The sequence below is a fragment of the Cupressus sempervirens genome, chromosome 1 (assembly GCF_028749045.1).
Source record: "Cupressus sempervirens isolate cs-2001-9-10 chromosome 1, ASM2874904v1, whole genome shotgun sequence".
NCBI classification, from domain to species: Eukaryota; Viridiplantae; Streptophyta; class Pinopsida; order Cupressales; family Cupressaceae; genus Cupressus; species Cupressus sempervirens.
Genome location: NC_143118.1, coordinates 268019178 through 268045538, shown reverse-complemented (window position 1 = coordinate 268045538; position 26361 = coordinate 268019178).

The window sequence follows — 26361 nt, the reverse complement described above, 5'->3', positions numbered from 1 at the left end:
AAAAAAGCAGCAACCTTTTAAAGTTGATGGTGACTATGGAATTTCCATGAAATTTCATAAATGTGCATGACCACTATTTCTGACAACAATATTAATTGGTGAAATTTCAATTGATGTGTTATTTTCTCTCCATCATCGGAATTCAATTCTCACCAAAGGTCACTATGTCATGACTGGGAAATCATTGTAATGTTTCAATAGTGACATAGCGAGTTTGCAGATAATATAAAAGGTGGAACTCTTTTAAAAGGGGCATTGATTATGAGGATCCCAAGAAGGATATCTGCCAAAGTATGCTTTCATTTGTGTGACACTCATATCATTTATGGTTATTTTGTTTAATTTTTTTTCCTGGCACTAAACTTTGATGGATCACCAGAAATTGTTATGTCACTACCAAAAATTTAATGGCTTTCACTGGTAGCGAGGTAGCAACTAGCTGGAATGTCATGATGTCATCATATTTTCAAAAGGTGGACCCCAAATGAGTGTTTCACTAGAAGTGAGTTGTGCAGATCCGATGACACAGTGGCATCCTATTAAGAAATTATATCCTATAAATTCTAAATTTATTGGAGGTCACTATGTTGCTACTTGAAAGCTAATGGCTTTTGCTAATAGCGATGTAGCGACCCATCTAAAAAATCACAAACATAGTGAAGTCAAGGAGGCATTATGTCACTAGGGATTAAAATAATATATGTGCCAGCATGTTAAGACAACTCAACCTCACTAAGAAATACTAGACCCACTTCCAAGTTAGAAACCAAGTAAAAAATTGTGATCATTTTATTAAGTTGAGATCAATGATAATCTCTAACTCACTATGGGGAGTTATTCGAGGATTATGTATAGCAACATGGAAAACAAGGAAGGTACACAAGAGACCCACCATTATAATAATAAGAATACAATAAAATGAGTACCACCAGAGTAATATTAGATCAAGGGTTATTGCTTTCTCACTATAGCAATGTGCTCACCCTTTATGTATAGCAAGGTAGCGATTCAGTGACATGTGTCCTCGAGGAAAAGTGGGTCCAGTTCAAAGTGTCAATAGTAAAGGAAATGTACAAGTGGAAATATTTCTTTGGTTTGACTACTAGCATGTTGAGAAGAAAGATGAGTAAGCCCTAATTTCATCCATAGATTGTAGGATTTTTCAAAGATCGATGGTGCAAATTTAAAAAGATAGGTGATACCACTCTATTTTTTAATTCTATGCACTTATGAGGAATGAAAGCTTTGTGTGTGAGAAAAATAGAGTATAGTAAAGAAGATTTCATCAGTTCTAGTCTCACACAAACAAAGATTTTACATTTTCTGAGCACAAGAGCCTACTGAGAATATTGTGTTAAGCTTGGCAAAAACATGAAGAAATCTCCCATCTATTTGTGAGCTATTGTAGAGGGTCAAAGAACAAGTTTGGAAAATCAAGTAAGTATTCAAATTATAACCTCTATAGCTTTCCAGTTCTTATGAATTATAGTCAAGATGCTTCCTAAGAAAGTGTTTTCTGGGCAAGTAAATTATATGGATAGAAATTTTCACAATGATTTGCTAGAATTACTCCCAAAGTCCACCATCGAAACTATATAGGTTAAGAAAATAGTTTTCCTTAAACCCTAGACTTAATATTGTTGATGGCTTGTATGAAAAAGGGAACTAGGTTAGAGATCCAACAAATTTGCAAACTAGTCTTGTTTTGTTCAAAAAATGGTTTTCAGAGAGAAATTTGTTTGCCCCACATGTTAATATATGGAATTTTGATTTGGGAAAACTAGTAGTTAAAAGTGTTTTCATGGATTATGCTTTAGTTGAAGCCATTGCAAAGAATTACAACCAAGTTGTTAGGGTGGTGAGAAGAACTGATGGTGTGCCTTTGATCTCAATTAATCCTAAGGAAATTAGAGAGGTTTTTTGCTTAGAGCTATTGATAGATTATCATGTGCGAATTAATCTGTAAGAACTAGAAAATGAATACAAGGAAAAGAAGGATATGATTAGGGGAGGTACATTGAGGGAACACATTAGCACAATAGGAAATTTTCCAGTAACCATTGTAGCCTCTAGGGAACCTTTTAAAAGGAGTATTTTCACTTCGCAAGCTATAGAAATATACAAGACCCTATGTCATGTTTTTTGTGAAGATGAATAGGATTTCTTGCCCATTGGCCTTATGTATATGATGGTACAAATTTCTTCCTTTGGTGTTGATGTTTTTTTTACTTTGCTTCCTTTTTGGCTAAAGAAATTCATACTGGTTTGGTTGCAATTGCAAAAGGGAACTTAGAGAAAATTTTTGGCCATTATTCTCTATTGATGCATATGTTATTATTTAAATGAGTAACATATTTTGGTAAAGAGATGGAGTTGAATAGAGAGGAGGATGGGAAAGCATTGTTTGTCTTGTTATGGAGTGCAGATATGACCTAGGATGCTGAGAATGCTAGTTTTGTCAGATTTGATAGGTATTTTGCCTCCAAGTTGAGATGCCTCATATTGAGTAACAATCCTAGAATCCCCAAGGCACTAATGAATCTCATTAGGCCTATGGATAACCCACATAATCTAAAAGTTTCACACAATTGGGGAGATATTATTCCTTACTCTGTTTCTACCATTTTCAGACTCTATGATTTTAATGGGAGCCCTCATGTGTTGCCCTACCAAGTACCTTTAAAGGTAGGAATAGCTAAAGTTTTGTGGTAGTTAGGAGGAGTGGAAGAGATGTTTCTATTGAAAAGGTCACTAGGGTCAATTTTTCCTACTTGTACTATGGCACACCAGTTTGTGATTACCAAAGGGGGTTAGTTGTTTTTGCATAAAATTTTGTATAAGTACAAAATGGTTGTGTCCCATCCCCATTTTTGTGATAATGAGGGGTTTTATAATTGGATCTTGAGACATAGGATTAAATTGGGAAAAATAAAACATGACTCATACTATCCAAAGGACATTATAAGGAATGGGTTCTCATTATAGGAACAAGAAAAATTGGAGAGTATATTCCTAGGTTTTAGAATTCATTCATTACTTTGATCACAAATATAGTCCTCTAGATAATGCTAATACAGAGGCTAATAAGATAAAAAAGCTCATCACTACCTTCCCTAAAATAATAGAAGCTATCAATGAGAAGAAATAATTTTTTATTCATTCATACCTAGATAAGGCCAGAGAGCTCTTAAGGAGGTTGCCTTTCACTCCTAATGTAGGAGTTGGTCAAATAATTGTTCAAAAGAGACTGAGTTATACTATGATTCAAAATAAAAAGGCCATTTTGGATAAGGGAAAGAAAATACTGGGGTCCACAAGTGTAGTCCTAGAGGAGAGACCTGATGAACCTTCTCCCAAGAGACAAAAGACAATAAAGGAAAAGAGTCGTCAAGTTGAGGAATATTCAACTACTCAGTCCCCTTTAAGGATTAGAGAAGAACATCTCACTAGTGAGAAAATTGAACAAATAGTATTACAAGGAATTCTATATATGACCCAAGTGGAATGGGTTGAGGGAAACCCTCAAGAGCCTCCTATACCAAGTTTGGATTTGATAGTTGCAGACTATAGAGGCAGGGAATTGGACCCTGCACTAGAATAGGCTAGCTATCAATTTTTATCTGATGATAGTTTTTTAAGATCTAGGGCTTTTATTCAATTTGCATGGAGGGAAAATATGGGTAGGTTTGAAGAAAGGTGTGATAAGATAAGAACAGAGAACCTAGAAATGGATGAAACTACACTACAAAATCAGGTGAAAGAAGAAATGATGAAAGAGTTTCAGAGTATAAGCCCTGAGGAATGTTGGTAGATGGTCAGAGCATCAAACATTTTGTTGTTTCCAAATTTTTACATTGCAAATGCTCTTGTGTTTAATTCTATTTCAAATAAGATTGATTTACAAGACCAAAATAAGAAGGACTTCCAGGGCACTTCTTTCAGTGAAGACTAGGTTCCCTTGGTTATCTGGTCATTGAAAAGAGGGTCAAGAGCCACCTCATCACAACTAGATGTTTTTGGTTTGATGGGAAGTATTTTTGTAAGAAGGGTAGCTGATACTTCTCATGTGCAAGCTGCACATTGGAATATAGATTCGTTTAAGTTTCTTTTGGCCATTGTAAAGAAGGAAGAAAAGACCATGTTTGAGTTACAAAGAAAGTATGAAACAATTTTGGAAGCCTATAATAAAGAGGTTTAGAAGAATATTGATTTGGAACATAAGATTATGGGAAGGTATACCAAGCCAAAAATAACATATCCTCACCCTCAAGTGAAGCCTTTTAAATCCACTCCTCTTAATGAAATACCAAACACCCCATAGAGGCCTCAATATTATACATAAGAATATTTTGAGGGAGAGAAAAGTAAACTTTGGGCATTACATTTAGAGATGGAAGTACAATATGAGGATAAACTTAGAAAGGCTCTAATGTACTTAGCAGATAAAATTGAATGGCCCCTGTTTTATGATCAGTTGGTAAGAGTAATACGTATATGGGAAGAACTAAAAACCCATGATGAATCCCTCAAGAATATTGTTAATAAGAGGGGAAAGAGGAAAAAAGAAATTACTTTTTTATGTTATTCAGTTATAAGGTCTTCCCATGACCATATTGAAAAAACATATGATGTTGCTAATGGTCTATCAGATTTTGATAATAGGAGAGTTGCTTTGCAACTAAAAGTTGTTTCCTATTTAAGCAAGTAGAACAATCAAAATTTTTATTTTTCTCCTCGTGCCTTCGATAGAAAGAATAAATTGAAAACTAAGGATGAATGGGCTAAATAGTTGAATGATGTGTTCTAACTAAGGATGAATAAAGTTGTAAATGAAAAATGGCATGCCTGGTGGGCCACTACAAGAGAGGAATTGGTTAAAGACTAGTTATTTTATGATTTTTTGAGACAAGAATTTTTCGGTATTGATAATGAGGCTAAATATATAATAACGAAGCAAAATGATATTCTACAATTTAGTTGGCTAGATGATGCACAATTTGACACTAGGAAGGAAGATATTGCTTCTGGTGAGCAATTAGGAGAGGTTGGTACAAATGATGGTGAAGAATAGGAAGATGAGGTGCAAATCATTGACATGACAACACTAGATCCAAAAGATAAGGAACATCAAGCTCACCAAATGGTTCTACCTACATGCTCAATGACCCAGGACATGGACATGATAGAAGATCAACTAAGGGTAAAAGTGATTTTGATAGTTCAAGATGAAATAGTGAAAACCCATGAGTAGGAGTTGATTTGCAAACATTACCATAGGATTCATCATTGGCCAACCTAGTGGTTGCATATTCAGAAGAGTTAGAATAATGGCGGTGAATCAAAAGAGCCAATAACTGGTTGTGATGTAATAGAAATGGGACCTACCAAATTATAACTTGATGTGTTAGCTTTATGTTACATTTAGTTTTTCTTTTTCTAGACACTTGTCATTTTCTCCAAGCCTGAAGCTTGTTGCATCTCACATTATATAAGTGAGATCCCAGGGCTAGAGAAAGGGTTTGAAAGTTGTATATTTTTTGTTTTGTTCCAAAAAGGTACAATTGGTCCAATTGCATGTAGATGTGTTGATTTTACTTTCAAAACTATACTCTTTGATAATACATACAAATGATAGCATCAATAAGATATTCAAGACTTCTAATTAAATTTCTATTGGTCATTATATTAGTCATATGAATGGATAATACAAAGGGGTATTTGCATGAGATTTGTGTCATCGATTTTTGTCTCCATTAAATGAGTTTGTTTAATTTGATGTCATTTGAATAAGGTTCAATTCACAAAATGTAATTTGGATGAATTGTATGTTGATACTATTGTTGCTTTTAATTTAAAGAGTTATATAAATGCTTCAGTAGATCAGTGAGGTTTATGGGTTTATAAATTGGATAAGTTATAAGAATGGAAATAGGTGATTACAATTGATGAGTTCATTTACAAGTTAATTGAGTTAGATCTCCAACCAATAAATAGTCTTTTTCCCAATGGATAAGACACTGGTTTCATAAATCATGAGTGAGTTGGGGTAAATTCTACTTTTGCATATCATATCAATCACAAATTCAAAATCATTCTTTTTCCATTTAATTTAGAGTTAAAATGTTGGTTAGTACTCCTTTATATTTTATTTCTAGATCTTAGGTAGCTCCTATTCCCAAGAATAATTGTAAACTTAAGGAGAATTGGGACTAGATCTACTTGTAAGAGATGCATATTAGTCTAAAAGTATCATAAATTAGATAGAATCTATGTGTTTTAGGAACCAAAGATGAGAATCAAAATGAAACTGGTATAATTCTCATATATCAGTGGTTGTCTAAAGCATCCCCTATGTAAACCCACCTTGGTCTTGTAGAGCCTAAAGAGTAGGAAATCATTTTGGTTTTGTTGAAGTTGGTCCAAATGGTTTGCACATAGAGTTGTTGATAGGAAGTTTCTATTCCTTAGATTGCATGAGTATTATCTATTTGGTGTTGAGAATTTTTTGGTTTAGTAGTTTTAAACACCAACAAAATGATAACTCTACTAGGGATAAGTGTTAGCGTTACAATTCTTAGGTCCTTTGGGTGTTACTTGTGGTTTTAGTGGATTTTTCTAGTGACAAACCTTGAGAATTTAAAAGGATTAAGAATAAAACTCCACACTATAGGTGTACACTAACATGTACAGTCCTTACAAAGGTGTCTTATCCACTAAGATAGATTTACAATCCCAAAAAAAATTCTAACTGGTTGCATTCTGTTGGTCTGACTTTTTCTGCAGTAAAAAATTTTCAGTTAAACCATAGAAAAGTCAGATGTTCTATGTCTAAGTGAAGTATAAGGTTTTGGATAAACCATCTATAAGAAATATTCGCCATGTAAGCCTTACATTCATCCCTATTTATAAATGGTCGGGCGCAAAATTTTCAAAATTCAAAAGAAGTGAATATGCTTCCGTATTCCTTTTCCTTTCTCCCGGGTTACCTTTTTCCTGTTTGTCCCAACCGTCAGATCCGATTAGATCTACCACTGGCGTTACCTCGCTATTGAAAGTTGCATGCTCATTAAGTATAGCAAGATAGCGAGTGTTGATTTCTTAAGCGGTGGGACCATGAAGTGAAGGTGCGGCGATCGGAGATTTGCTATTTAATTGCTTTATTGTGCAGGTACACTTAGCAATTCGCCATAAAAAGGGGGAGAAGGACCCACTAGAATATCTGACATCAGAGCCGGAATGTTGATGTTTTCGGAAGTTCCGCCACTTCGCTATCAGAAAATTTAGGCACTTCACCGTTAGCGAAGTAGCGAGGCCACATGAAAATCTTAAAATGATGACATTGCATCTTGCTTGTATCATAATTACACCAGGCGGCATGACCTGTCATAAATACTGTTGTCAGAATCAGTTTTAATTAATAGAAGTAATTACTGGGTACCCCCTTGCTTTTTCCGGCATGAAATCCTTTAAAGTGCCGGAGCTCGCTACCTCGCTATCGGAAAATTGAGATGCTTCACCGTTAGCGAGTTAGCGAGGCCCCGTAAAATGGTAAAAGATCGGCAAGATCTATGATGACGTGTAATGATAGGTGACTGTGATAAATTTTGACATGTGCTAGCTATGCAGAGATCCGATTCTCATTAATGCCTACTTGACTAAATGTACAAGAAATCTGGAACGTCAGCTTGAAGTGAATCAATGGAGCTCGCTATCTCGTTATGAAGAGTTGCAAGGAAGATAATTACAGCGACATAGCGAGATGGGCCCACCGCCTTCTTTCTTAAGAAGTCCTGTAGCGTATCTTTCGATCATTTCTTGGTCCGATCAATGGTTGTCGCCGCCTCGTTATGGCAAGGTGCTAGTTCTTTATGCATAACGAAGTAGCGACATGCTGACACGTGTTCTCCGTCGTCAGTGGGTCTAAAGGTAAGCGCCATCAAAAGAAGGAATTATGTACGTGGCAAGCTCTCATTGGGTAAAATAACTGACATGGCAAACATAACTCCTAGTTGTTCTCTTTGTACCACATGATCGTAGGATCTTTGAAGATCAATGGCGTAGTTTTAAATAAAAAATGTAGTGCCACTCTTTGTATTAATTAGACAAGAAAGCTTCATCCGTGAGAAAAAATAGAGTATAATACAGAGAGATTGCATCAGTTTCATTTCACGCGAGAAAAGATTTGAAGCCATTCTTGTGCAGAAGCTATTACTGAAAGAAAAGCGTGCCAAGGTTGATAAGAAATTGTCAAGTTATTTGTTCGCTGAAATTTTGCAGGAATTCAAAGGAGAATTGAAACAGAATTCAAGTAAAACTGCCATCATCTTTGTGAGCTTATAAGTTTTAAAGAGGATAGCCCAAGATGCCTCCTAAGAAGGGATTTACAGGAGCAGTAAACTACCTGGATAGAAATGTGCATGATGATTTGCTTGAGTTACTTCCTGAGTCCACTGTAGAAACGGTGCAAGTTAAGAGGTTAACCTCACTCAATCCTAGGCTTAGGGTAGCTGATGGATTGTATGATAAGGGTAATTGGGTCTGGGATGCTCAAACTGCTTAGACTGGTTTGAGTTTATTCAAGAAATGGTTTGCAGAGAGAAAGTTATATGCCCCTCATGCCAACATTTGGAATTTTGATCTTGGGAAGCTTGTTGTTCCCAGCGTGTTTATGGATTTTGACCTGCTTGAAGCCATAGCAAAAAACTATGACCAAGCCACTAAGGTAGTGAGGAGAATAGATGGTGAGGCTTTAGTTACCATCAGTCCCGAGGAGATTAGGAAGGTTTTCAGTCTGGGACCCCTCACCATGTATCATGTGCCCATTAATCTGATAGATTTAGAAAAAGAATATATATCCAAGAGGGATGTAGTTAGACAGGGTGCACTGAAAGCCCACATAGGCCAGATTGGAGGCCTCCCAACCATAACATCATCTTCTAAAGAGCCCTTCAAGAAATCATGTTTTAATGCCAGGGCAGTGGAGATATATAGGACCCTGTGCAGAGTCTTCGGAGAGGGCGAAGAAGACTTTATTCCGGTGAGCTTCATGTATATGATCACCCAAATCTCTTCTTTTGGTGTGGAAATAATTTTTGATTTTGCATCTTACTTGGCAAATGAGATTCATCATGGATTGGTGGGGATTGCACAGGGCAAGGTGGAAAAGGTTTGGGGTCAGTATTCCTTACTGATGCATATGTTTCTTTTTAAAGGGGCCACTTATTTTGGTAAAGAAATGGTTTTAAATAGAGAACAAGAAGGGGAAGCACTACCAGTCCAATTATGGAGTGCAGACATGACCTGGGAAGAAGAAAATGCTAGCTTCGTTAGATTTGATAGGCACTTTGCCTCCAAACTAAGATGCCTCTTATTGAGTGACAATCCCAGAATCCCTAAGGCATTAATGCACCTTATCAGGCCTATGGACAAAACCCACAATCTAAAAGTTTCACATAATTGGGGAGATATTATCCCATATTCAGTCTCAACGGTCATCAGGGTCTATGGTTTCAAAGGAACACCCCATGTGTTACCCTATCAGGTACCTTTAAAGGTAGGGGTAGCTGAATTTTTGTGGCAGTTGGGAGGAGTGGAGGAGGCCTTTTTGCACAAAAGGGGGACAGGATCAATTTTTCCTACTTGTACTATAGCCCACCAATTTGTGATAACTAAAGAAGGGTGGGCCTTTCTCCATAAATTTTTGGATCAATACAAAATGGCAGTGTCTCACTCTCGTTTTTGTGATACAGAAGGTTTCTTTAACTCTGCCCTTAGATTGAGAATCAAGATGCGTCCAGTTCAGAATGAATTTTATTTTCTAGAAGATGTAATAAGAAATGAATATTCTCTCCATGAGCAAGAAATAAAGAAATAAAAATGGAGAGTCTATTCAAAAGTTTTGGAATTCATTAATTTTTTTGATAAAAATTTCAGTCCTCTTAGTAATGCTGCAAACAATGCAGATAAAGTACATAAGCTCATGAGTAATTTATCTGAGATAATGGAGGTAATGAATGAGAAGAAACAACATTTTATTAATTCTTTTCCAGATAAAGCCAGAGAAATTATGAGAAAATTGGGTTTCACTCCCAACATTGGAGTAGGTCCACTGGTGGTACGGAAGAAAACAGGATATACTATTATCCGACAGCAGGTGCCCATTGTGCATAAAGAAAAATAGATTGTTGGATCTTCCAGCACTGTCCTAGAAGAAAGACCCCCTGAACCTTCCCCCAAAAGAAGGAGAATAATAAGGGAGGAAGAATCCCCTGATGAAAGTGGCTCACCTTCTCAAACCCCAATAAGAGTTGAGGAAGAACAACTCACCAATGAGCAATTTGAACAAATGGGGTCACAAGGAGAAATTTTTGTTACACAAGCAGAGATTGATGAAGGGAACCCTCAGGAAACCCCTGTACCAAGTTTTGAATTAACTACAGCAGATTTTAGAGGAAGGGAATTGGACCCTGTTTTGGAACACGCCAGTCAGCATTTTTTGTCTGATAACAATTTTGTAAGATCTAGGGCTTTCCATCAGTTTGCATGGAGAGTAAACATGCACATTTTTGAGCAAAGGTGCAATAATATGAGAGCAGAACATCCAGAAATGGATGAGACCTCCATTCAAAATCTAATAAAGGAACAAATGGTTCAAGAGTTCCAAAATATAACCCCTAATGAGGGAAGACAGATGGTAAAAAATGCTAATGTTTTATTATTGCCCAATTGGGACATTGCTGACGCATTAGTTTTTAATTCTGTTTCAAATAATTTAGGACTCCAGGATCCGAATAAAGAGGAATTCTTGGGTACAGCATTCAGCAATGATCAAGCTGCCCTTGTTATGTGGTCCCTGAGAAGAGGATCCAGAGTTACTTCATCACAGCCTGATGACTCAGGATTGACAGGGAGTATCATTGTAAGAAGAGTTGCTGACACTTCAAATGTACAGGCAGCCCACATGAATGTGGATTATTCTAAATTTTCCCTGGCTACTGCGGAAAGAGAAGAGAGGGAAATGATGGATATGCATAATAAATATGAAGTAGTGGTGGAAGCCTATAATCAAGAGGTAAAGAGGAGAATTGAGTTAGAAAACAGGATATCTCAATTGGAAAAGGTACTTGGAAAGAGAAAAGTGAGAGAATCCAGTACATTAAGAATTGCATATCCCCCACAGTCATCTGTGGGATTAACCCCTATTATTGAGATACCTGAAACCCCTGAAAGACCCCAATTCTATACTGTAGAGGAGTTTGAAGCAGAAAAAACCAAATTACATGAGTGGCAGATAGAATTTAGAAATCAGCAGGAAGAGAAATGGAAGCAGGGTGTGACATACTTGAGGGATAAAATACAATGGTCAGATTTTTATGACCAGTTGACCAGGATTGTAACCCTCATAGATGAGTTAAATAAAGAAAAGAATGGACTAGACTCTCTTGCACAGAAGTGGAGACAGAGGAATAATGATGTTACAATTGTTTGTATATCTGCAGTTCAAATGCCTTATCATCAGGTTGAAAGAATTTTTGATTTATTGAATCAATTAGATAATTTTGAAAATAAAAGAGATTCTTTATAGAGGAAATTGACACTCTGTTTTTCAAGATATCTTGCTAAAAAATTCACCTTATTTCCTTGTGCCTTAGAATCTGTTGATACAGTAAAGGAAAAGGACAAATAGAAAAAGGAAATGGATGAATTATTTGATAACAGAATAACAAACATCATCAGTGAGACTGGCTGTTGGTTTTGGGCAAAGACAAATGAAGAGCTGGTAAAAATACAACTGTATTATGCTGATATAAGAAAAGAATTCGATGAATTAGAAGAAAATGCCAATTCTTTAATAAAGATACAAAGAGAAACCCTAAGTTTTGATTGGCCTGATGATGATACTTTCAACAGATGGAAAGATTAGTTTAGTAAACAGATGTCAGGAGAAGATGACGAGGAAGATGTAAGAGTAATAGTTACTCTTGTAGTCAGCAATGATGACATAGAAAATCCCCAGGTTAAAGTGATTTTGCATGTAACAGAAGATGATACATCACTTGCAGACCTTATGGGTATGTACTCTGAAGATGAGGAATGATTGCGAGAGCAGATCATAACAACCAAGAAGCATAACAGAAAGGGACCCGCCAAGAAGTGCTGTTGTAATCAACCTTTCTGTTATTCTTGTTTTTTGTTTTTCAAAAGAAGGACACCTGTCACCTACTGTAGCCTGAAGCTTGTTGCATCTCAAATTATTTAAGTGAGATCCCAAGGCTAAAGATGGGTCTGAATTTGGTTTTCACTAAGTGTTGTGCTTAGTTCTTTTTTGGTCCAAACATTTTTGGAAAGAAATTTATAGTATACTTTTTCTGTCAAAATTTCTGAGATATGGATGAATGTAGAAAGAACTGTGCTTCTTCTCTGAAGGTTTTTCTGGGTCTTTTGTAAAGGATATATCATTTTCAAAGGAAATGAATACAAGTTATGAACTGTCCCCATATCTGTTCTTCTCTAAATTTTGTCTCCTTTTTAATACTGAGCTACCTTGATGTTGTGTGAGTAAAAGCTTATGCAATTGATTGCAATTTAGTAAGACTGTACATCCATTTGTTATTGCTGTTAATTCAATGGATTAAGTAAAGGCTTTGATGAATGTGATGAGGTTTCTCGGGTGTTAATAAGGATTTTTGAATGATAAATTCTGGTAAGAATTGCTGATGAAAATTCGTTGCAAGGCAACCAATTAGATCTAAGAATTTACTTGACTCTGAATTCCCAATGGATTAGGCACTGATCGAAAGTATTTCAGCCAAAAGAGAAGTATATTATAACTAGCTTTTTCAAAATACATCATAAAATCAATTTTCATTTATCTTTCCTGTAAGATTTTCAAAGTTGGCCAGCACTTGTCTGCCTAGATTGTTTTAGCTTCATTTAGCCATTGTTGTTGGAAACATCTGCAGAGCTATAGAAGATTTCTTGGCCATATCTGTTCAAGGGATGTGTTTATCAATTATTTACCTATATGTTTAAGGATTTAGAGATGAGAATCAAAATGAAACTAAGGATAATTCTCATACAATTATTCCATCTTTGAACCATCCCCGGGTGCACCCGCCCTGGTTTTACAGAGCCAAAAGAGTAGAAAACCGTCTAAGGTTTTATTGAAGTTGGGTCCTAATACTTTGCATATGCAAGTGATAATGAGAATTTGCTATTCTTTAGGTTGTGTATGAACTGATATCTAGGTACTAAGCCTTTTGTTGCTTAGTAGTTTTAGTACTGTTAACATCAAAATAAAACACCAACAAAATGGCGACTCTACTGGGGATTCATTAGTGTCAAAACTTGAGAATCTAAAGAAGATATAAACCCAAGTACCATTGCTACACACTGACACATCCAGCTTATCCGAGTGTCTTATCTAAAAAGCAAGAGTTGCAGTCTTACAACATCAGTGATTGATCTCTTTGTGCCGTATTTTTGTTCCCGCTCGTGTATTATTTTCTTTCGGTCAGTAAGGATTGTTATTATATTTTCCTGAAAAAGGGTGGCAACTCAGTCAAGGTTTTGAAGCTAGTGCTTATTGTAACAAAAGGAGAATATGGCTGACAAGAGAAAAAACACAAGGGCTTACATGAGGGCCAATCCTGATGTATCAATGTATACTGATTTACCCCAAGGTGGTAGGAAGAACCAAAATAAGAAAAGAATAGATCCAAATCCTACTTGGAAGCCTAGAGGTAATGCCTCTGTAAATTCCCATTATCAACCGATAATAGCAAGAGAATCATCTTCGCTTAGTTCTGAATCCGAAAATACAAGACTTTTAGGAGGTATTTTCAGTACCCCATTACCAGATCAGAGAGTTTTTCAAGATAAAGACGTATCTACTATGGGAATTGCTTCACCCAGACCAGGGCCTGTAGCAGATATAAATTGTAGGCTAGGATTCAGGAGTTCATCTGATAACCTTTTTAATCCCAGAGTAGCCCCATATATGGAACCGAACCTTATAGATCTAGATGATCCTGCTGATTCCGAGGCAACCTCTGCTGATTCTAAAGAAGTGTAATCTGAAATAGGATTTTTGAAGAAATGGATTGCTGAGGAAGAAGCTAAGCGCCTCCGTCTTGAAAAGGAAAGGGAGCGAGCCACTTTGGATGCAATAATAGAAAGAGATAATTTGCTAAGAAGGATGGCTGCTTTGAAAGAGCAAAATAAAAAATTAGAAGAGAATACCCCCACTCTCCATCAGGACGTCTTTGGAAATATTGATAATCTAAGAGCTAAAGTTCAACAATAGGAAAAACTCCTAAATCAAAGACAAGAACCAATTATTGCTCAAGTTCAAGCTTATAAACCCATTCAAGTTAATCCAATAGAGCCCACTGGAACAGTTCCAGATAAAGGGAAAGGCAAGGCTATAGGAATCCAAATAAATGAGCCTCAAGCTATACCAAGCAAACCTATACAACCCTCCATATCAAAATTAGATCTAGAACTAGAGAAGGCTCGAAAGGAGAAGGAAGACCTTGCAAAAGAACTTGAGAAGGTTGAAAATGAAGCTCAGGCCACAGAAACCAGAAGGAAAATCCAATTCATAAAGTCTAATTCTGCATTGAATTCATGGCCTAGTTTGTCTATCCCACCTACAAATCCTGCACCAGTTAATGCTCCCATAATCCTGACTCAGAAAGCACCTCAATCTGCTCCTACCTCATCTTCCAATATTGGCACTCAAGTCCCATTTGTCCCACCATAGCTATCCCAAGCTGCTCTCCTAACTCAAGCTAATGCAGCTAGTACCTCTAACGTTCCTGGTTTCCAGAAGAAGCCTATATACCTCGAAAAATATAGACAAATATCATTTGCCAGTATTCCTGGTGCCCCCCATCCCATATCTTTTGATTTAAGGGATAAAGTGGTCAAGTTCTCTGGAAATAATGCTGTTACTGGTGAAGAACATTTGAGAATTTTCATTGACATGCTCAATGATTATGAAGTTGAACATGAGGACATGGTGATGAAATTATTTGTGCATTCACTCACAGAGGATGCAAGGGATTGGTTCAGGAGGTTTCCTGATGATAGTATTACTTCATGGAGTGATTTGGAGAAATTGTTCAAGGAACAATATGGGGACAATACCAATGCAGGATTCATGTTGAATGAGTTTAACAATATCAAGAAGAATCCAAATAAATCCACATTTGATTTCAATGTGAGATTTTAGAAAGGGATGTACAAACTATTTCAATTTATGCGGTTAAATGAAGACGTCTGTCTTACAACCTATTTTAATGCCTTTGATAGCAAAATGGCCTACCAACTGAGAGATAAGGATCCTAAAACTCTGAGAGATGCCTATAGATTTGCAGTGAATATAGAAAATAATAGAAAGGCCTCTGGCAAATTAGGGAGGAGGGATGATCCTAAGCTTTTCAACCCTAAGAGTAATAATAAAAGGGAAGGTGACAAAACTCCCATAGGAAAAAGGCCTAAAGAACCTACTATAGGCCATGTTTTAGAAATGCTTAAGAAAATGAATCCCACTAATTTCAATAAGTCAAATGTTACTGAGAGAGCCCTTGTGAATAACAGCAATTTCAATAGACAACCTAGGATGCAGAATTACCCTTACACCACCCAATGGAAAGATGGTAAACCAGTTCCTAACCAGATCCAAAATATGAAAGATAAGGGTACCCCAGACCCCCTGCAAAGGAACACTGTAAATATGAATGATGATGTGCCTTGGTGCATTATATGCCAATCACCTCATTCTGCTGATTATTGTGCTGTTGCCCAGTCGTTCGCCCAAGCTCAAGGAGTGCAAGCAGAAGAAGAAACAGAAGAAAAAAACCATGATGATATAAGCTGCAATATGGTGAATACATCTGATGATTTGATAGATTCTGATTCAGAAGAACCTGAGAATGATGTTACCAGCCAGAGAATTGCTTACCAGTTACATCATCAGCAAATATTTTTAGATGATGAAAAGAATGATACAGATAAGGTATGCAATACATTTTCTGAAGTAGGTTTCACAAACCTAAGAATCCCCTCCAAGGAGGAAATTGATAGAATTACAGCCGAAATGATTTCACAAGTCCACAGTAATTACAATTTGAGAAATAGAGCAATAAATAATGAGGCAGGAAGGCCATCTAGTATGTTCATCAAAGACACTACTCATAAGACAGATGATCAACACAAGAAAGTCAGTATAGATATGTCTAAGATCCAGGAGAACAAGGGTCAGAAATGGGAACCAAAAAAGAAGGTTCAATTTTAGAAAGTTGAAGCAACAAAGACCATAGTGCAACTAGAGAAATCAGAACCGGATGTTGTCAAGCTAAAAGTGGTGCCCACTACTCAAAAGACTCCGATCCCAGGTACTATTGTAAAACCTACTGTGGTTGAACCTGTTGATATGATTTCTATGTTATCTCAAATTACTGTGAAAGTACCCTTGTCTGAGCTTTTTAGAATTGAAGAACATAAAAATAAGGCTTTGTCATGGTTGGGTGGAATAGCAAACAACAATAGTATTGATAATCAAGCTGTAGCCCAACAAACCCCATTAATAATAGAGGAAAATGGTATTATATCCCAGATTCCTCAGATGTTCTTAGATGATTCATCAGTTGCATTCATACAAGATATTGATCTTTTTTTCCTTAGTTTAATCATAAAAGGGAAAACCTTAAAAAATTGTATGATAGATTCTGGAGCTACCAACACTATAATGCCTTTTAAAGTAATGGAAGCCCTAGGATTGAAGGTGGATACTAAGCAAGGTAGATGCCGAGGGATGGATGCTAGAGAGGTCCCAGTAATAGGTACTATAAATGCCTTACCATTCAAACTGGCTGCATTTCCTGAGGTGGAATTAACCATGTCTGTCCTTGTAGTGGATATACCCCCACATTACGAGATGCTACTTTCTAGAAAATGGAGTGCCGCCATGGGGGGAAGCCTACAATGTGACCTTACTTATGCCACTTTCCATATAGGGGACAAAGCTGTCAGGGTAAATAGGGAACCAAGGGTTAACCACATCTTAGGTGAAGAAATTGACAAAGATACCACCTGTTTCCTAGACACGGGGATTAATGCTTTCAGGGCTGAATTAATTGTTCAGGAAGTGGAAAACTTACCTGATATCATTGAAAATGAGGTTGAATGTTGCATGAATTCACCAAAACTGTGGAAAATGTTCTTTGATGGGGCTAGTTCTAAAGAGGGTGCAGGGGCAGGTGTAGTCTTTGTGTCCCCTAAAAATAACACCTTCAGGTATTCATTCACCTTGAAGTTTGCTTGCACAAATAACATTGCTGAATATGAAGCATTGCTGCTAGGTCTCAAAGTGGCCACACATCACAAAATTAAGAAATTGTGTGTCATAGGGGATTCTAAATTGATCATCTCTTAGATTAAAGGAACATACTCCTCAAAAAATAGGAGATTAAAACAATATAGAAACGCAGTCTGGGATCAAATAGAATTCTTTGATGCATTTGGGATCTCATGGAGAGATAGAACCCAGAATAAAATGGCTGATCTTCTGGCCAATGTAGCTATCAAACCAAAAGAAATATCATTTGCAGGAATCTCCCAGATTGAGATTCAAAACAGACCTTCTATACCTGACAACATTGACAATTGGCAGGTGTTTGAAGATGACAAAGATATCACAAATTTTTTGCTAAATGAAGACAAATACCATGGGCAGGAGATGGACTGCAATGGACTGATTGAAACCATAAATGGGAAGGAAACCATTTTTGGTCAAGAAATCATGCAATTAAAAACAAATAAGATGCCTAAGGGGTTGGTAGTCTTGGAGAACATTTTTGATAACCAAGACAGAGTAAGATCGGAAATAAAGGACCCCAAACCGCAGGAGCTAGAAGAAGTGAATTTGGGAATGAATGAAATCCCTAAAAAGGTTTACATTGGCCAAGATCTGCCAGTTCAAATTAGAAAAGCATTGATTGACCTACTTAGAAAGTACAGGCATGTTTTTGCTTGGTCATATGATGACCTTAAAGCTTATAGGGAGGACCTTTTCCAGCATGTCATACCATTGAAAGAAAATGTAAAACCCTTTAGGCAAAAGCAGAGGCCAATCAATCCCACCCTTGCCCCAAAAATGCAGGAAGAACTGACAAAACTGAGAGATGGTGGAATAATCAAACCAATTAGGCATTCCACTTGGGTTTCAAATCTTGTTCCTGTAAGAAAAAAGAATGGAGATATTAGGCTTTGTGTGGATTTTAGGAATTTAAACATTGCATCTCTAAAAGATAATTATGGCTTACCTAATATGGAAGCCATGTTGCAACAAGTGACCGGCTCTGAATTGATGTCAATGATGGATGGCTTTTCTAGATATAATCAAGTTCTGGTAAAAGAAAGTGAACAATTCAAAACAGCCTTCACAACCCCTTGGGGAACGTATGTGTATGTGAGGATGCCTTTTGGCTTGATTAATGCAGGAGCTACTTTCCAGAGAGCCATGGATGTAGCATTTCATGAATATATTGACAAATTTATGGTTGTGTACCAGGATGATCTTACAGCATATTCTAACAAGGCTGAAGATCACTGCAAACATTTGGAAATTTTTTTATAAAAGCCCTGGAATATGGGGTATCCCTAAACCCAAAGAAATGCTCGTTTGGGGTCACAGAAGGAAAGTTATTAGGACACATAGTGTCCAAGGATGGGGTAAAAATAGACCCAGAAAGGGTAATGGCTATTGATAAAGTCCCTAAACCTAAAAATGTGAAAGGTATACAGTCCTTTTTTGGCCAGGTTAATTTTCTGAGGAGGTTTGTTACAAATTTTGCTGAAATCAGTAGACCCATTTCAAAAATGCTCAAGAAAGGAGCTGTTATAGATTGGAATGGTGAACCTTCACAGGCATTCCAGGATATAAAGACTGCGATAAAAAATGCTCCAGTGTTGAAGACCCCAGATTATACAAAACCCATGCATATCTTTTCTTTTGCATCATTCCATACTGTGGCTGCAGTTTTATTATAGAAAAAACAAGAAGGGTATGAACAGCCTATTGCCTTTTTTAGAAAATCCCTGCAGCATGCTGAACTGAAGTATGAAATAAATGAAAAACAAGCATATGCTTTGGTAAAGGCTGTAAAAGCATTCAGAAGTTATTTGGTAGGTGCTACTATTATTGCCTTTGTACCTAGTGCTGCAGTTAAAGATATTTTCTCTTAGCAGGAAGTGTCAGGAAGGAGATGCAGATGGATCAATAGAATCCAAGAATTTAACATTGATATGCAGATAACTAAGTTAGTCAGAGGTCAAGGTTTGGCCAAACTTATGGCCGAAACTAACCTGGAAGCTAATCAGATAAACCTAGTAAATGATGATTTCAGAACTGATTTATGCGACATGGACTAGTGTGACTGGTACATTAATGTTATACATTATTTGCAACACATGGAAGTTCCTCCCCATCTGCCTGATAATGAAAAAAGGAATATTAAATTGCAAGCCATCAGGTATGTAATTGTTCAAAATAACTTATGGTGGAGAAACTTTGAAGGAGTTTTGTTGAAATGTGTTGACAGAGAAAGGGCAAAAGAGATTTTGAAAGAAATGCATGCTGGAGTATGTGGAGGACATTACATGGCCAAAACTACTGTGCATAAGATAATGAGAGCTAGTTTCTGGTGGCCCACTTTGTTCAAAGATGCCCAAATTATGGTTAAAAAATGTGATCCTTGTCAGAGATTTGCTGGGAAGCTGAAATTCTCAGGAAATACTCCACTGAAGCCAGTTGAAACTAAAGCACCTTTTCAACAATGGGGTCTGGACTTCATAGGAGAAATTTTTCCCAAGTTCAGTACTGGCTATTCCTAGATTCTGGTTGCTACTAACTACTTTACAAAATGGGTAGAGGCTATCCCTACCAGAAATGCAACGAGTAAAGTAGTAAATAATTTCTTATTGAATAATATCATTTCCAGATTTGGATGTCCACAGAAAGTTGTCACAGATAATGCTATGTGTTTTAGGTCTGAGGAATTCATAAATTTTTGTGATAAATATGGAATGAAAAGAAAAATGTCTGCCCCATATCATCCACAAGGGAATGGACAAGCTGAGTCCACAAATAAAAGTCTGTTGAAAATCATTAAGAGAACATTGGACGATAATAAAAGGGCATGGGATTCCAAGTTACAGTTGGCAATATGGGCTGACAGAGTAACTGTAAAGAAGGCAATTGGGGTGGCTCCATTTGATTTAGTGTATGGAATTCAAGCTAGAATGCCCCAGAACAATTTGATGGGATTATACAATTACATCCAGTCATATGATGAAGATACTATTGATGAAATGAAAGAAAGAATGAATGAATTGGTAGGATTGACCGAAGCCAGAAGAGAAGCATCTCTGAAAATCAAAAATTGCAGTTACAAGTCAAAACACTCTATGATAAAAGAACTGTAAACAAGAAATTTGAAAATGGAGACCTAGTCTTAATGTGGAATGCCAGAATTGAAGATAAAGGAAAACATGGCAAATTTGATCCCATTTGGTTAGGCCCATATCTCATTGAGAATGCTTGGGGTGAAGATTCCTACATAATCAAAGATGTATTTGATAATATTCTTGAATTGCTAGTTCATGGACAGTTCTTGAAGAGGTATTTTTCTTGAAAAAATACTTAGTCTCTTCCATGAACATTAGTTTTAGGTTTTCCTGGCATCCTATTTTCTGTAAATCCTTGTACAGTCTGAGTTTTTGTTTTTGTGTGTTGCTCTGTGCTCTCTGAAGAAGTTGTCATTTTCCGAATGTGTGGTCTGCTCTCCCATAGATTCTGAATCCTTGCATAGACTCAAGTAGTCTATCATCCCCAGACAGAGCCACTGTTGGTCTGACTTTTTCTGCAGTAAAAAATTTTTAGTTAAACCATAGAAAAGTCAGATGTTCTATGTCTAAGTGAAGTATAAGGTTTTGGATAAACCATCTATAAGAAATATTCACTATGTAAGCCTTACATTCATCCCTATTTATAAATGGTCGGGCGCGAAATTTTCAAAATTCAAAAGAAGCAAATATGCTTCCGTATTCCTTTTCCTTTCTCCCGGGTTACCTTTTTCCTGTTTGTCCCAACCGTCAGATCCGATTAGATCTACCGCTGGCGTTACCTCGCTATTGAAAGTTGCATGCTCATTAAGTATAGCAAGATAGCGAGTGTTGAGTTTTTAAGCGGTGGGACCATGAAGTGAAGGTGCAGCGATCGGAGATTTTCTATTTAATTGCTTTATTGTGCAGGTACACTTAGCAATTCGCCATAAAAAGGGGGAGAAGGACCCACTAGAATATCTGACATCAGAGCCGGAATGTTGATATTTTCAGAAGTTTCGCCACTTCACTATCGGAAAATTCAGGCACTTCACCGTTAGCGAAGCAGCGAGGCCACGTGAAAATCTTAAAATGATGACATTGCATCTTGCTTGTATCATAATTACACTAGGTGGCATGACCTGTCATAAATACTGTTGTCAGAATCAGTTTTAATTAACAAAAGTAATTACTGGGTACCCCCTTGCTTTTTCCGGCATGGAATCCTTTAAAGTGCCGGAGCTCGCTACCTCGCTATCGGAAAATTGAGATGCTTCACCGTTAGCGAGTTAGCGAGGCCCCGTAAAATGGTAAAAGATCGGCAAGATCTATGATGACGTGTAATGACAGGTGACTGTGATAAATTTTGACATGTGCTAGCTATGCAAAGATCCGATTCTCATTAATGCCTACCTGACTAAATGTACAAGAAATCTGGAACGTCAGCTTGAAGTGAATCAACGGAGCTCGCTATCTCGTTATGAAGAGTTGCAAGGAAGATAATTACAGCGACATAGCGAGATGGGCCCATCGCCTTCTTTCTTAAGAAGTCCTGTAGCGTATCTTTCGATCATTTCTTGGTCCAATCAACGGTTGTCACCGCCTCGTTATGGCAAGGTGCTAGTTCTTTATGCATAACGAAGTAGCGACATGCTGACACGTGTTCTCCGTCGTCAGTGGCTCTAAAGGTAAGCGCCATCAAAAGAAGGAATTATGTACGTGGCAAGCTCTCATTGGGTAAAATAACTGACATGGCAAACATAACTCCTAGTTCTCTTTGTACCACATGATCGTAGGATCTTTGAAGATCAACGACACAGTTTTAAATAAAAAATGTAGTGCCACTCTCTGTATTAATTAGACAAGAAAGCTTCGTCCGTGAGAAAAAACAGAGTATAATACAGAGAGATTGCATCAGTTTCATTTCACGCGAGAAAAGATTTGAAGCCATTCTTGTGCAGAAGCTATTACTGAAAGAAAAGCGTGCCAAGGTTGATAAGAAATTGTCAAGTTATCTGTTCGCTGAAATTTTGCAGGAATTCAAAGGAGAATTGAAACAGAATTCAAGTAAGTAAAACTGCCATCATCGTTGTGAGCTTATAAGTTTTAAAGAGGATAGCCCAAGATGCCTCCTAAGAAGGGATTTACAGGAGCAGTAAACTACCTGGATAGAAATGTGCATGATGATTTGCTTGAGTTACTTCCTGAGTCCACTGTAGAAACGGTGCAAGTTAAGAGGTTAACCTCACTCAATCCTAGGCTTAGGGTAGCTGATGGATTGTATGATAAGGGTAATTGGGTCCGGGATGCTGAAACTGCTCAGACTGGTTTGAGTTTATTCAAGAAATGGTTTGCAGAGAGAAAGTTATATGCCCCTCATGCCAACATTTGGAATTTTGATCTTGGGAAGCTTGTTGTTCCCAGCGTGTTTATGGATTTTGACCTGCTTGAAACCATAGCAAAAAACTATGACCAAGCCACTAAGGTAGTGAGGAGAATAGATGGTGAGGCTTTAGTTACCATCAATCCCGAGGAGATTAGGAAGGTTTTCAGTCTGGGACCCCTCACCATGTATCATGTGCCCATTAATCTGATAGATTTAGAAAAAGAATATATATCCAAGAGGGATGTAGTTAGACAGGGTGCACTGAAAGCCCACATAGGCCAGATTGGAGGCCTCCCAACCATAACATCATCTTCTAAAGAGCCCTTCAAGAAATCATGTTTTAATGCCAGGGCAGTGGAGATATATAGGAACCTGTGCAGAGTCTTCGGAGAGGGCGAAGAAGACTTTATTCCAGTGAGCTTCATGTATATGATCACCCAAATCTCTTCTTTTGGTGTGGAAATAATTTTTGATTTTGCATCTTACTTGGCAAATGAGATTCATCATGGATTGGTGGGGATTGCACAGGGCAAGGTGGAAAAGGTTTGGGGTCAGTATTCCTTACTGATGCATATGTTTCTTTTTAAAGGGGCCACTTATTTTGGTAAAAAAATGGTTTTAAATAGAGAACAAGAAGGGGAAGCACTACCAGTCCAATTATGGAGTGCAGACATGACCTGGGAAGAAGAAAATACTAGCTTCGTTAGATTTGATAGGCACTTTGTCTCCAAATTAAGATGCCTCTTATTGAGTGACAATCCCAGAATCCCTAAGGCATTAATGCACCTTATCAGGCCTATGGACAAAACCCACAATCTAAAAGTTTCACATAATTGGGGAGATATTATCCCATATTCAGTCTCAACGGTCATCAGGGTCTATGGTTTCAAAGGAACACCCCATGTGTTACCCTATCAGGTACCTTTAAAGGTAGGGGTAGCTGAATTTTTGTGGCAGTTGGGAGGAGTGGAGGAGGCCTTTTTGCACAAAAGGGGGACAGGGTCAATTTTTCCTACTTGTACTATAGCCCACCAATTTGTGATAACTAAAGAAGGGTGGGCCTTTCTCCATAAATTTTTGGATCAATACAAAATGGCAGTGTCTCACTCTCATTTTTGTGATACAGAAGGTTTCTTTAACTCTGCCCTTAGATTGAGAATCAAGCTGCGTCCAGTTTAGCATGAATTCTATTTTCCAGAAGATGTAATAAGAAATGAATATTCTCTCCATGAGCAAGAAATAAAGAAAGAAAAATGGAGAGTCTATTCAAAAGTTTTGGAATTCATTAATTGTTTTGATAAAAATTTCAGTCCTCTTAGTAATGCTGCAAACAATGCAGATAAAGTACATAAGCTCATGAGTAATTTCTCTGAGATAATGGAGGTAATGAATGAGAAGAAACAACATTTCATTAATTCTTTTCCAGATAAAGCCAGAGAAATTATGAGAAAATTGGGTTTCACTCCCAACATTGGAGTAGGTCCACTGGTGGTACGGAAGAAAATAGGATATACTATTATCCGACAGCAGGTGCCCGTTGTGCATAAAGAAAAATAGATTGTTGGATCTTCCAGCACTGTCCTAGAAGAAAGACCCCCTGAACCTTCCCCCAAAAGAAGGAGAATAATAAGGGAGGAAGAATCCCCTGATGAAAGTAGCTCACCTTCTCAAACCCCAATAAGAGTTGAGGAAGAACAACTCACCAATGAGCAATTTGAACAAATGGGGTCACAAGGAGAAATTTTTGTTACACAAGCAGAGATTGATGAAGGGAACCCTCAGGAAACCCCTGTACCAAGTTTTGAATTAACTACAACAGATTTCAGAGGAAGAGAATTGGACCCTATTTTGGAACAAGCCAGTCAGCATTTTTTGTCTGATAACAATTTTGTAAGATCTAGGGCTTTCCATCAGTTTGCGTGGAGAGTAAACATGCACATTTTTGAGCAAAGGTGCAATAATATGAGAGCAGAACATCCAGAAATGGATGAGACCTCCATTCAAAATCTAATAAAGGAACAAATGGTTCAAGAGTTCCAAAATATAACCCCTGATGAGGGAAGACAGATGGTAAAAAATGCTAATGTTTTATTATTGCCCAATTGGGACATTGCTGACGCATTAGTTTTTAATTCTGTTTCAAATAATTTAGGACTCCAGGATCCGAATAAAGAGGAATTGTTGGGTACAACATTCAGCAATGATCAAGCTGCCCTTGTTATGTGGTCCCTGAGAAGAGGATCCAGAGTTACTTCATCACAGCCTGATGACTCAGGATTGACAGGGAGTATCATTGTAAGAAGAGTTGCTGACACTTCAAATGTACAGGCAGCCCACATGAATGTGGATTATTCTAAATTTGCCCTGGCTACTGCGGAAAGAGAAGAGAGGGAAATGATGGATATGCATAATAAATATGAAGTAGTGGTGGAAGCCTATAATCAAGAGGTAAAGAGGAGAATTGAGTTAGAAAATAGGATATCTCAATTGGAAAAGGTACTTGGAAAGAGAAAAGTGGGAGAATCCAGTACATTAAGAATTACATATCCCCCACAGTCATCTGTGGGATTAACCCCTATTATTGAGATACCTGACACCCCTGAAAGACCCCAATTCTATACTGCAGAGGAGTTTGAAGCAGAAAAAACCAAATTACATGAGTGGCAGATAGAATTTAGAAATCAGCAGGAAGAGAAATGGAAGCAGGGTGTGACATACTTGAGGGATAAAATAAAATGGTCAGATTTTTATGACCAGTTGACCAGGATTGTAACCCTCATAGATGAGTTAAATAAAGAAAAGAATGGACTAGACTCTCTTGCACAGAAGTGGAGACAGAGGAATAATGATGTTACAATTGTTTGTATATCTGCAGTTCAAATGCCTTATCATCAGGTTGAAAGAATTTTTGATTTATTGAATCAATTAGATAATTTTGAAAATAAAAGAGATTCTTTACAGAGGAAATTGACACTCTGTTTTTCAAGATATCTTGCTAAAAAATTCACCTTATTTCCTTGTGCCTTAGAATCTGTTGATACAGTAAAGGAAAAGGACAAATGGAAAAAGGAAATGGATGAACTATTTGATAACAGAATAACAAACATCATCAGTGAGACTGGCTGTTGGTTTTGGGCAAAGACAAATGAAGAGCTGGTAAAAATACAACTGTATTATGCTGATATAAGAAAAGAATTTGATGAATTAGAAGAAAATGCCAATTCTTTAATAAAGATACAAAGAGAAACCCTAAGTTTTGATTGGCCTGATGATGATACTTTCAACAGATGGAAAGATCAGTTTAGTGAACAGATGTCAGGAGAAGATGACGAGGAAGATGTAAGAGTAATAGTTACTCTTGTAGTTAGCAATGATGACATAGAAAATCCCCAGGTTAAAGTGATTTTGCATGTAACAGAAGATGATACATCACTTGCAGACCTTATGGGTATGTACTCTGAAGATGAGGAATGATTGCGAGAGCAGATCATAACAACCAAGAAGCATAACAGAAAGGGACCCGCCAAGAAGTGCTGTTGTAATCAACCTTTCTGTTATTCTTGTTTTTTGTTTTTCAAAAGAAGGAC